The sequence below is a fragment of the Sapajus apella genome, unplaced genomic scaffold (genome assembly GCF_009761245.1).
Source record: "Sapajus apella isolate SASKATOON/1434 unplaced genomic scaffold, GSC_monkey_1.0 scaffold9, whole genome shotgun sequence".
NCBI lineage: Eukaryota > Metazoa > Chordata > Mammalia > Primates > Cebidae > Sapajus > Sapajus apella.
The window spans coordinates 32,822,485-32,834,020 of NW_022436949.1; the positions used below are offsets into that span (position 1 = coordinate 32,822,485).

The following is an 11,536-nucleotide window of genomic DNA, read 5'->3' on the forward strand; positions in this document are numbered from 1 at the left end:
CATAATATATTCCATTGAATATCTGAAATGGGAAATTTAGCTTTCTTTTGATTAGGAGTAGCATTCTGCTCCTTTTCTATTGTTTCACATTAACCAACTTTTACATTTATAATTGAAGTGTGTTTCTCCTGGTAGCATATGTTTTGTCCTCCCTTATTTTAAAATCTAATCTATAAATGTCTGTATTTTACCGGGGTGGTTAGACAATTTACATTTAATGTGATTATTGCTTTGGTTAGGTTTAAATCTATAATCTTGTTCACTAGTTTCTTTTTGCTCCTTTCCTTCCTTTATTTGGTATGCTTCCATGTGTTATATCTGTTCATTTTCTTGGCTTTCAAGTTACTTGTAGTGTGAAATAACGAACTTATCACAGCCTAATGTGGTTACTTTTTGTCTTGAGGCACCCATCCTTTTTTCAATTTTAACAGTTTTTTTGGATACTGTATGTTTGTGCATCTTTATGTGGTACATGTAACATTTTCTCATGTGCACAGAATGTGTATTGATCAAGTTAGAGTACTTAAAGTGTCCATGACCTGACTATTTATCATTTCTATGTGTTAGGTGCATTTCAAGTCCTCTCTTGTAGTACTTTTGAAATATACAGTACACTATTGTTAACTATAATCCGCTTACTCCATTATCAAACGTTAGAACTTATTCCTTCTGTCTAACTGTATGTTTGTACCCATTTACCAATTTGTCTTGACCGTCCCCCTCACTCCCCGCCAGGCACACACACTTCACACACTTTCCAGTGTGTGGTATCTATCATTCCACTCTCCATCTCCATGTGGCCAACTTATATAGCTCCCATATAAAAGTGAAAACATGCAATATTTTTCTGTGTCTGTCTTTGTTCACTTAACATAAGGACCTCCAGTTCTATCCATGTTGCTGCAAATGATATGATTTTATTATTTTTTATGGCCAAATCATATTTCAGTGTGTATATACCCTATGTTTTATTTATCCATTCATCTGTGGATGGACACTTTAGTAGACTGATTTCATATCCTTATTATTGTGAATAGTGCTGTAATAAATATGATAGGTTCAGGTATTCCTGTGATATATTGATTTATTCCCCTTTGGATAAACACCAGTTGCAGGATTGCTGGATCATATGGTAGTCTTTTTAGTTTTTTGAGAAATCTCCATACTGATTTCCACAGTGGCTGTACTGATCTACATTCCCACCAACAGAACATAAGCATTCTCTTTTCTCTGTATCTTCACCAACATTTGTATTTTTTTGTCTTTTTAATAATAGCTACTCTAAATAAGGTAGAATGATATCTCACTATGGTTTCATTTGCATCACACTGATAATTAATGATGGTAAGCATTTTTTTCACATACCTGTTTGGCCATTTGTATGTCTTTTTTGTTTGTTTGTTTTTAATGGTGCAAGTCACTGGCAGTCTTGTCAGGAGAACACCTGCATGAAAGAAGACACACAAATTCAGTTTTATTCATTTTCTTTGCCCTTGTTTTAATGAGATTATTTGTTTGTTTGTTTTCTGTTGAGTTGAATTCTTCGTATATTCTGGATATTAGTTCCTGTTAAATAGTAGTATACAAATATATTTTTCCCATTCACCAGCTTGTCTCTTCACTCTGTTGACTATTTTAGTGTGTAGAAGAATTTTAGTTAAATATAATACCATTTGCCCACTGTTGGTTTTGTTTTCGATTCTATGTGGTCTTAGCCAAAAAATATTTGCCTAGACCAATGTCCTAAAGAGTTTTACCTGGTTACTTTTAGTAGTTTTATAGTTTTGGGACAAAATTTAAGTCTTTAATCCATTTTGATTTGCTTTTTGTATATGGTGAAAGACAGGCTTTCACTTCCATTTTTCTACAAATGTTTTCCTTTGCACCAGTTATTGAAGAGGATGTCCTGTCCCCAATGGCTGTGTTGAAAATCAATTGGCCATAAATATGTGAATTATTTCTGACAGCCTAATTTTAAATACTATTTTGCCACTTTACATAAAATATAAAAACAATAGTATAATTTTATGTCTTGATATTGTGATACTATGAATATACATTTTACTTTTCTATATGTTCTCTTCTATGTGTTATAAACCCTGTTGTACTTTTTAATTTTGCTTGAGCATTCAATTACTTTTAAAAATACCTAAAGTAAGCCAGGAGTGGTGGCTAAAGCCTGTAATCTCAGCACTCTGAGAAGTGGAGGCAGGCAAATCACCTGAGGTCAGCAGTTCAAGACCAGCCTGGCCAACATGGTGAAACCCCATCTTGACTACAAATACAAAAATTACCTGCGCATGGTAGCACATGCCTGAGTAGCACAGCTATGCAGGAGGTTGAGGCAGGAGAATCACTTGAACCTGAGAGGCAGTGAGCAGAGATCATAACACTGAACTCTAGCCTGGGCAACAGATCGAGACTCCATCTCAAAACAATAAAAATAAAAATAAATACCTAAAGTGATTAAAAAAAAACTTTCATATTTACATATGTATTTGTCATATGCAGTGTTTTTATTGATTTTGATAGATCTACATTTATTTTGCTACCACTTTTTTTGACTCTCTGAAGAACTTCCTTTAACACTTTTTTTATGTGCTTCTCTTTGTGATGAATTATTTTATTTATGCAGATATTTATTTTGACTTTATTTTGAAAATACATATAAAGTCCCAGGTTGATTTTTTTTCTTCCAGTACTTTAAAGGTATACACTCTTGTCTTTTCATTTACATTGTTTCCAACAAAAAATGTGCTGTCTATCTTATATTATCCCACTGTATGAAACAGGTCTTGTTACTCTGTTTATTATTAATATTATTTTCTTTATTACTAATTTGGAGCAAGTTAATTGGAATGCTCTTTGCTGCAGGTTTCTTCATGCTTCTAGTATTTAAGTTTTATTATACATCTTGAATATATAGTTTACTACTTCTCATCAAATTTAGACAAATATGGCCCCTGACAATTTCACATATTTTCACTGTAACCTATCATCATTTCTCTCCCTCAGGAGCTCAAATTATAATTACCTTGGATTTCTTAAAGTTGTCACACAGTTCAGCAGTGTTTCTTTCATTTGTTTTTTCACTCTTCTCTTTTTGTTTCAGTTAAGAGAGGTTTCATTTTTTCCTTTAAATTCACTAATTTTTTTCTTCTGTGATATCTATTTAACTGCTGATCTCACCCAGTGTATTATTTTAATCTCACATATTGTGATTTTCATTGCTTTATATGTAATTATCTTTTTAGAAAATATGTATTTTCCATATCTCTACTTAACTTTCTAAACATATAGAATTCAGTTAAAATAACTTTTTATGTCAATTTCTGCTCATTTGAATATCTGTGTCATTAGCTAATTTTTTTTCTCATTATAGTTTATATTTGCCTTCTTTTGTCATACCTGAAGATTTTTGTACTTTAAAATATATTTTTTAACTATTTGGTGTTATACAGTTTAGTTACTTAAAAGTTGTTTCTTTTCGGGGTTTTGCTTTTATTATTAATTAGGCAGGAAGTGAGCCATATTTGTTGTAGGACTAATTATTCCTCACTATTTGATCAAGATTTTCCACACACTCTCCCCAATATCCCATGAATCTTTAGACTTTCTAGTGGCTGGTGAGAATATTCCTGGTCAGCCTCAAGCACTGGGCATTATTAGTCATAGTCTTTTCATATGATTCTTTCAGAGGTTTCTGCCAGTTTCCTCACATATATATATATATATATATATATATATATATATTAATATTTTTAGTACACTGCTCAACACTTGAGAAGTACCCACTGAGAACGCCAAAGTTTTATCTGTGTAGTTCTTTCACCTGCATGTATCTTTTTAATGAACTCTAGTCTCAGGATCCCTGTAGTCAGATCTTTCTCCAAGACTCATTAAGTCAGTATAAATTTCTTCTATGCGCTTTCTTTATTCACCATTATCTGCAAATCTTGGGGCACTAATCTGGGATAATCATAGGGATAATTTTTATCATTTTTCCCTTTTCTCTGCCATATTACTTCCCTTTGTTGTTTAAAGTTGAATGTCCTGAAAACTGATATTTTATGTATTTTATTCATTTTATGATTGTCTGTGTTTAATGCACTGCCTTTTTTTTGTTTTATTTTGTTTTTTTGAGATGGAGTTTCACTCTTGTTGTCCAGGCTGGAGTGCCTCAGCCTCCCAAGTAGCTGGGTTACATTACAACATTTAAGTTACAAGCTAAATGTTGTAACTTTAGCCATTTTACTACTCCTAATCTCTGTAGAAGAAAAGCAAAATATGGTAACCCAGGTAACACATACACAAGATTTCTATTTTATTTCATTTTAATATTTGTAATAACTTTGTATCACATCTTATTTTATTCTGTATGGATTTTAAAAGCAGTATAACAGGGTTCCTATTCTTTATTACTTTTTAAGAAAATACATCGAGCAATTTTAATAATTACCTTTTGAGGATTCTCATAGAAGTATGTACCTAATGAAATAAGAAAGTATAATTGGTATTCAGTGCAGGTTTAATTGAATACTTGGCAGATATTCAGCCAATGCTACCTAGAAGAGTTGATTACAGAATTACATTTGAATTGATGATTTTGAGCTCTCAATGGATTAAGACACAGCATGAAAACATTTCACTCATAGGTAATATAAAAAAAAAAGTGCAAAGATGTGAATAATACGTTTGTAAAACCTCAAATAGAATGCTGTTTCTGGATTATAGAGTCATGAAATGTTAATTCAGTATTGAAACAGGCTGAGGTAGCAGACACTGGCAGATTGAAAAAGAGCTTGTATCATAGACACGATACCTGCCATGATCCAATGATTACAGTATGACTTAAATAAAAACATGATGAAAAGTATAATCTTTAAGAAGCTATATTGAGCCTCCAACAGAAGTTAGAACACATAGTTTGTAGATGCTCCTATTATATGTTTTTGAGATTTGGGGTAATACCATTAAGTCATTATGAAAATAGCATCACAAAAGAGAAAACAGGTTGATTTTCAGGATGTGGGCTTTTAAGGGTATGCAAAGATAAGGCAGTGTCCAGGGTTTTGTGGATGATTCTAAAAAAAACTATGAAATGATTAGTCATAAATTTCAGGTTAAACAAAAATACAAATAACACTAGATTATAATAAACTATAGTACAACTAGGAAAATAGAAGATTATTTTCTGCAAGTGGGATAGAAAACCTCAAGATTTTGGAAGCACTTCCCCCACAGAATTACATTAAAAACAAGTTTTCCTTTAAAAAAAAAAAAAAGTCTCCCTACTTACAACTTTCTCACCTGGAAATTAGTTTAATACATTAGCATGCAATATTTATATTGGGGGGGGTGGTAACAATGTATTAATGGATAATTTTTATAAAGATTTAATGCCTAAAATAAATCTTTATGTTCTGGTCTTCTTCAATCCTTTGGTTCTACAAATGATCAGCCTACAAATGCAGAAATGCTTAAAACTTTCATTTCTTCTTTCATGCCACGGATTGTGTGATCTCTGATTCTTACAGCACATAATCATAAATATTGGGATGCTTCCCTCAATTGCCTTTTCTTTTTATGGCCAACACTTGCTCATCCTTCATGTTTCAGCTTTAATTATACATTTTACAAAAGGTCTTTCCACCTTCCTCTGCTATTCTCTCAATCAGATTAGTGTGCTCTCTGCATCACTGGAAAATACCTTAACTTACATTATTAGTTTGATATTACCAAATATACTATTTCTATATTAAGAATGAATATTCAGAGCAACCTTTAGCATACCTTCTGAGAATCACCAATATGTGCATTAATAAACTGTTCATAGATCCTGGGTGAGCAGTAATTGCTTATGACCTCATTAAAAGAATTTTTCTTCAAGGAGGAGCTCTTCCATTGAATGTCTTAATTTTTATTTTTTCAATATCTCTTATAATGCACAGAAAATCAACAGAGATTTCATATTGTGCACCTGCAACTCCTTGAAAATAACCTTCTAATATGTCTATGTAACCTGTGTTTACTCTGCTATAAGTTGCCTAGGAAAAACTTATTATTTGTTTACCGGCAGGGTTGCAAATTGTATATCTATGGTTTTGTTTTGTTTTGTTTTTAAGGCCTGGAATTGGGGAGTTATAAGCCTCCTCAAACACTGCTCTCGAGCATTGCTGCCTGGGGTGTCTCTTATGTGCTCTCTGTTACCGTGGTCAACACCAACATTCTGAATCCACTATTTTCCTATTTTTATTTTTCTTTTGGTTCTGGCTCCCTTCCCCTGTGGTTATATTTACTGCGGAGCATACATCTTTACTGCTGGCAGCTGCTGCATCACGTTGTTATGTTAATGCCTACAGAACTGCAGACAGTGCCAATGCAGAAAAGTGCAGAAGCTGCTCCCCTGTGCCTCTGTTTCTTTGTGGTGTACTGCCATCCACAGTGGTTTAATTCTTCTCCAGCAGCCACCCCAGGATTCTAATGATTCACAGTGATTCTTTAGTGTAATGTATCTTTCAGGTTTTCACTCACTGTTATCTCTCCCAGGAATTCAAACCCATGTCTATAAGAGTTAGAATGAAGAATTAAAACTATCCATTAGTATAGACATTTGCTCATTCAGTTGACTTACTTTTATTAAGTTCCTGTTAAGTGCCAGGTGCACACCCAGACAGTGAGAATATGATGAAGTTACCATTCTTTGCCAAATCAAATGAACAGTCCAGTTTAACAGAAGAGACAAATATTAAAAAAACAAACACATACATGGCCTCAAATATTTACAGATAGCTTATTATCTGCCAGGCATTTGGAATGGAGCAATAAATAAAATTGACTAAGCCACTGCCTTCTTGATTTAGAAGTCTGTGTCCTTATAGAGACAGTTAATATACTCAAATAGTAGTAGCACCATAGTACATGTTGAATCACGGCTAGAATGTAGTTTAAATAGAACATTTTCTTATAAAATACAGCATTTCAACAGAGATGTAAATAATGATAGAAATGGTATTCCAGTCAGAAGACTATCAGGCAATTAAAATAAAACATGTAAATCCATTATAATTATTATATTTTGAGTAGTTCCTCCTCAAGCTTTTTAAATCAGTGTCATAATTTATTAAGGTATTGTATTCTTCTTCCATGTTTAACATTTTTGTTAAAATTGCTATCCTACATTTTTGCCTCTTCATTTCCCTGCCAAAGTTAAAACTACATTCTGGATTAACTTGGACAGCAGAAAGCAAGTAATTTTAATCTTGCATTTTTCTCAATTTAAGATACCAAGTTAGTTACTAGCTATTAAACATGGGTTCAAAAGCATTAAATCTATTTTTTTTTCAAAAATCATTAATTCTTTGGTTGAAGTTGATAGGGATAAGCAAGCTAAACATTCACATTGATTAATCATCAACTATCGCAGTGATTCAATGAATGAAGTAAAGGATAATCATTCTGCACATTTGTAATAGTTAATCAGATTCTCTCAATGCTAAAAAATTCCAATTGAACTCTTTATGAATTGTTTACTTTGAGAAACCGATCATGATTGCATGTGATTATTACAGTAAAGATATATGACACAAGAGACAAATTTACACAAATGTGTTATGATTTATATATCTCATATGAATAAGATTAACTTCCTAGTTTATATAGAACCAAGTAAACTATCCTTGTTTTCTTTTCAGTGCAATATATAGGAACCCTAGGGCTACAAATTAATAATATTTTATTAAGAAGTATTTTGAATATACATATGTGTATGTGTGTGTGTCTATATATATATATATATATATATATATATATACACATATTATATTTTGTTTACCTTTGGAAGTTTAACACTATACAAGCCAAAAAAAAGGTATTACATTTTTGCTATTTATGCATTAAGTAATTGAGTTGTGCATTAAAATTAAGAAAGAAATATTTTTATGCATTTTGAGCTGCCTATGTTTTTAGTGAACAAGACAAGCACTATTTTAGGCTATGGGTTGTGAAATTCCTTTCATTTCTTTATATTTAATAATAATGTGGGTTTGCAAAACCCAACCAAACATTGTATATCTAGAAGTTTGAGATGTTATTCCTTGGGCAATGAGTTATATGCATATTTAGGGTCATGTTAGGCAGATAGAAAATGCATGAAATTAGCTCCAACTCTGACTCAGGAATGTTAAACAAAAAGTTAGTAAGTCCTCAGATAATTTCAAGTAACATAATCTCATATATAATTTCCAATGTTGGCATTACTTTAAAATCATAGATTGTTATCTTTCACTAGGCTGCAAATCATCCTAAAATACAGCAGCATAAGACAAAAACATTTATGTTTCCATTTCTGTCATCAGAAACCTGAAATCTCCTCTTGGTCCTGTGGCACAGGGTTTCTCTCAATGCTGCAAAATCTTGAGATGGATGAATCTGAATTATCTCGAGGTTGATCAGCTATTGCAACAGAAAGGGATAACTCTCATTACTTTGTTTCTTTCCCTTTGTCTTCTTTCTACATGGTCCTTAACAAGGTGATATAATGAAAGTGAATGGTCTTTGCCTAGAGGACTAAAAGATGGAAGATCTGGAAACCAAAAAAATTCTGAAAGATCACAGAGAGGAAAGAGACTTGTAAAGCAAGTAAAAGGTTTTGAACTCCTATGCACAAATTCAGTCTGTGTATGCATGCATCTGATTCTAGTTAGCAAATCGAAGACTTTGTAAAGTGCAAAAAAAAAAAAAATGTATAGCTAACCACCAAGGACCACTGTGTGTTGCTTGGATGAAAAAAAACTAAATAGCTCTTTTGCATCTTTAAAAAATTAACCTTGGAACCATGGACTACAAAAGGTAGGTTAGAAAGTGCAGCCCCACATTGATTGCCTACTAAGGTAAAATATCAGTATTATCCCTAGGTTTAGTAAAATTACTAAAGTCTTCGCCTCTGAGTGATGGATACAATCCAGAATAAAAGAACATAAAAGGAATCATGACAATTTCAACTTGAATTTGAAATAGGAATCAGTGAATATCAATATGATGAATAAAAAAATTGAAATAATTCATTAAAGAACAAAAGAATAATAATTCTTTAATAATTCATTAAAGAATGTAAAGCAGCTTACAAAAATGCTCAAAGATAAAAATATGAACACTCGACATAAATAGAAAAATATGAAATTTCTTTAAATAAAATATTAAAAATCAAAATTTATAGAATTAAAAAGATATAAAAACTGAAATACATATCTAAAACCACTTACCAGGCAGACTCAGTAGCAGAAAGAAGGTGAAGTTATATCAGCAAGATGATAGAATAAAAAGTCCCAGCCCAGGTTCCTTCACAGACAAAGTAAATTAACAAAAATGTACAGACCAAAAAAATCTTTACAGGAATTCTAGGAACGAGTTAAGAATTTGCAGTACGCCAGGGAAATACAGAGCTCAGAATAGCTGCATTGAAATAGGTGAGAAGAGCTGTTTAATTTTATCTACAAGTATCCCTTCCTTCAGCCCACACAGCATAGCTCAGTTTGTGGCTTCTGGACTAGGATGTAGAAAATAGTGAAATAAGCATTCAACATTGTAGCTTTTATATAGGGCTACCCTGAGGGACATGGTTCTGTTTGCCTGACTCCAAGCACTAATGGAACCAACATGGTTTGGATGTCTCCAGGCTGCTGAAAACAAAGGTGAACAAGGGTGCCTTGTCGCAGCATCAGAGGATCTATAGATACCGTGCTACACATGAGACAGTCTACAGGTACAGGTCTACAGATATAGTGCTACAGATAAGGTATAGCTCAGCACAATCTAGAGGAGTCCAACTCGTGGCTTCTGTCATGAAATGGAGGGAGAAGAGTGAAGCATGCATCGGGAATTTGGGTTTTTGGATAGCTTCTCAAGGAACTGAAATGTGTCTTGCCTGATTTGGGAAACTGATGGAGAATTTGCATAATTTATAAGCCTGAGAGGCACTGAGAACAAAGGAGAGAGGTATGCCTTACACTGTAGCATCAGAGAACCTGGAGTAGCACCGACAGACAGCAGAGGGTGGAAAAAATTGTGAGTTCCGGAAAAAAAAAAAAAAAAAAAACAAGGAAACCTCTCTGAGAAATTACACGTGAAAGCTCAGAGAATTTGCATCCCCTCCCCCAAAGGTTATAGTGCCTCCCCAAATATTATTCAAGCTGATAGTTGAAGTTTTTCCCCTGCATAAAGCCAGTCCATAAACACTGGCAGAGGTGGCAGTTGTTTTCAAACATATAAAACTCAGTAAATAAATAAATAAATAATCAGAAGACACACAGAAGAAAAGAGAAACATAGCCCAATCAAAGAAATAAAATGAATCTCCTACAATGAACTCCAACAACACAGACAACAATTGTTTGTGTTACATAGAATTTAAAATAATCATTTTAAAGAAGGTTTATGATCTACAAAAGAACAGATAATTAAATAGAATGAGGAAAGTAATGCATGAACAAAAAGAGAATAGAAAAAAGAAAGAGATAAAAGAAAGGCAATATATAAAAAGGGAATTTATGGAGCTGAACAATAAAATAAAAGTTCACTACATGGCTACAGCTGTAGACTTGAGTAAGCGGAAGAAATAATCAGTAAACTAGAAAACAGGTCATTAAAAATTACTAAGTCAAAAGAGAAAAAATATAATGTGAAGCATGCCTAAAACATATGTGACACCATCAAGCTGACCAAAATATGCATTGTGGGACATCCAGTAGAAGAAAAGAGAAAGGGACAGAGAGCTTATTGGAAAAAAATAATAATAAAAACTCCCCCTAATTGAGAAAGAAAATGGATATCCAAATTCAAGAAACTCAAAGTACTCCAATTAGCATGGCCATAAAAAGACCCACATTGAGACATACTATAATCAACCCATAAAAATAAAAGACAAAGAAAGGATCTTGAAAATAGCAGAGAAAAACAACTTGTCATGTGCAAGAGAACTACTCTTAGATTATCAGTGGGATTTTTAGAAGAAATCTTACAAGTCAAGAGAGTGGAATGAATTATTTAAAATGATGAAAGTACACATTGCCAATTGTCCTGTCAGTCAAAACAAAACAATGCTATACAGTAAACAAAACATACAACAATATAAAGTTTGCTGCTAAAAGTAAATATGTAAAAAAATGGACAATACTGAATGGTGGTGTGTAAAGCACTTTTACTTCTGGAATAGAATTTAAAAGAAAATAGTATGCAAATAATTATAATTATAAAATAATGTTAATGCATACATAATATACCAGGATGTAACTTGTGACATCAATAACACAAAGTGAGAGTGAGGATATGTAAAAAGGTAGAGTTTTTGTATATAATAAAAGCTAATGTGTCAATAGCTGAAAATAGATTGTCATAACTATAAATGTTTGATATAAGCACGCTGGTAATCAAAAAGAAAATACCATGTAAGATATACAAAATAAAGTGAGAAAGAAAATAACTGTAAGATAGATAGAAAATGACTTAATTTATTTCTTTAATTTATTATTAAGTATTAT

The 11,536-nt window shown here is 32.5% G+C and overlaps 1 long non-coding RNA gene across 1 annotated transcript; it reads right to left on the bottom strand.

Annotated features, from left to right (window-relative positions):
* Window positions 1–1,406: 1,406 nt before the first annotated feature.
* Window positions 1,407–9,992, bottom strand: LOC116551221. The gene is made up of 2 exons (XR_004268778.1): window positions 9,264–9,992; window positions 1,407–1,444 (listed from the first exon to the last, which is right to left on the bottom strand). It is a non-coding gene; the product is annotated as an uncharacterized LOC116551221 (long non-coding RNA).
* Window positions 9,993–11,536: the final 1,544 nt, after the last annotated feature.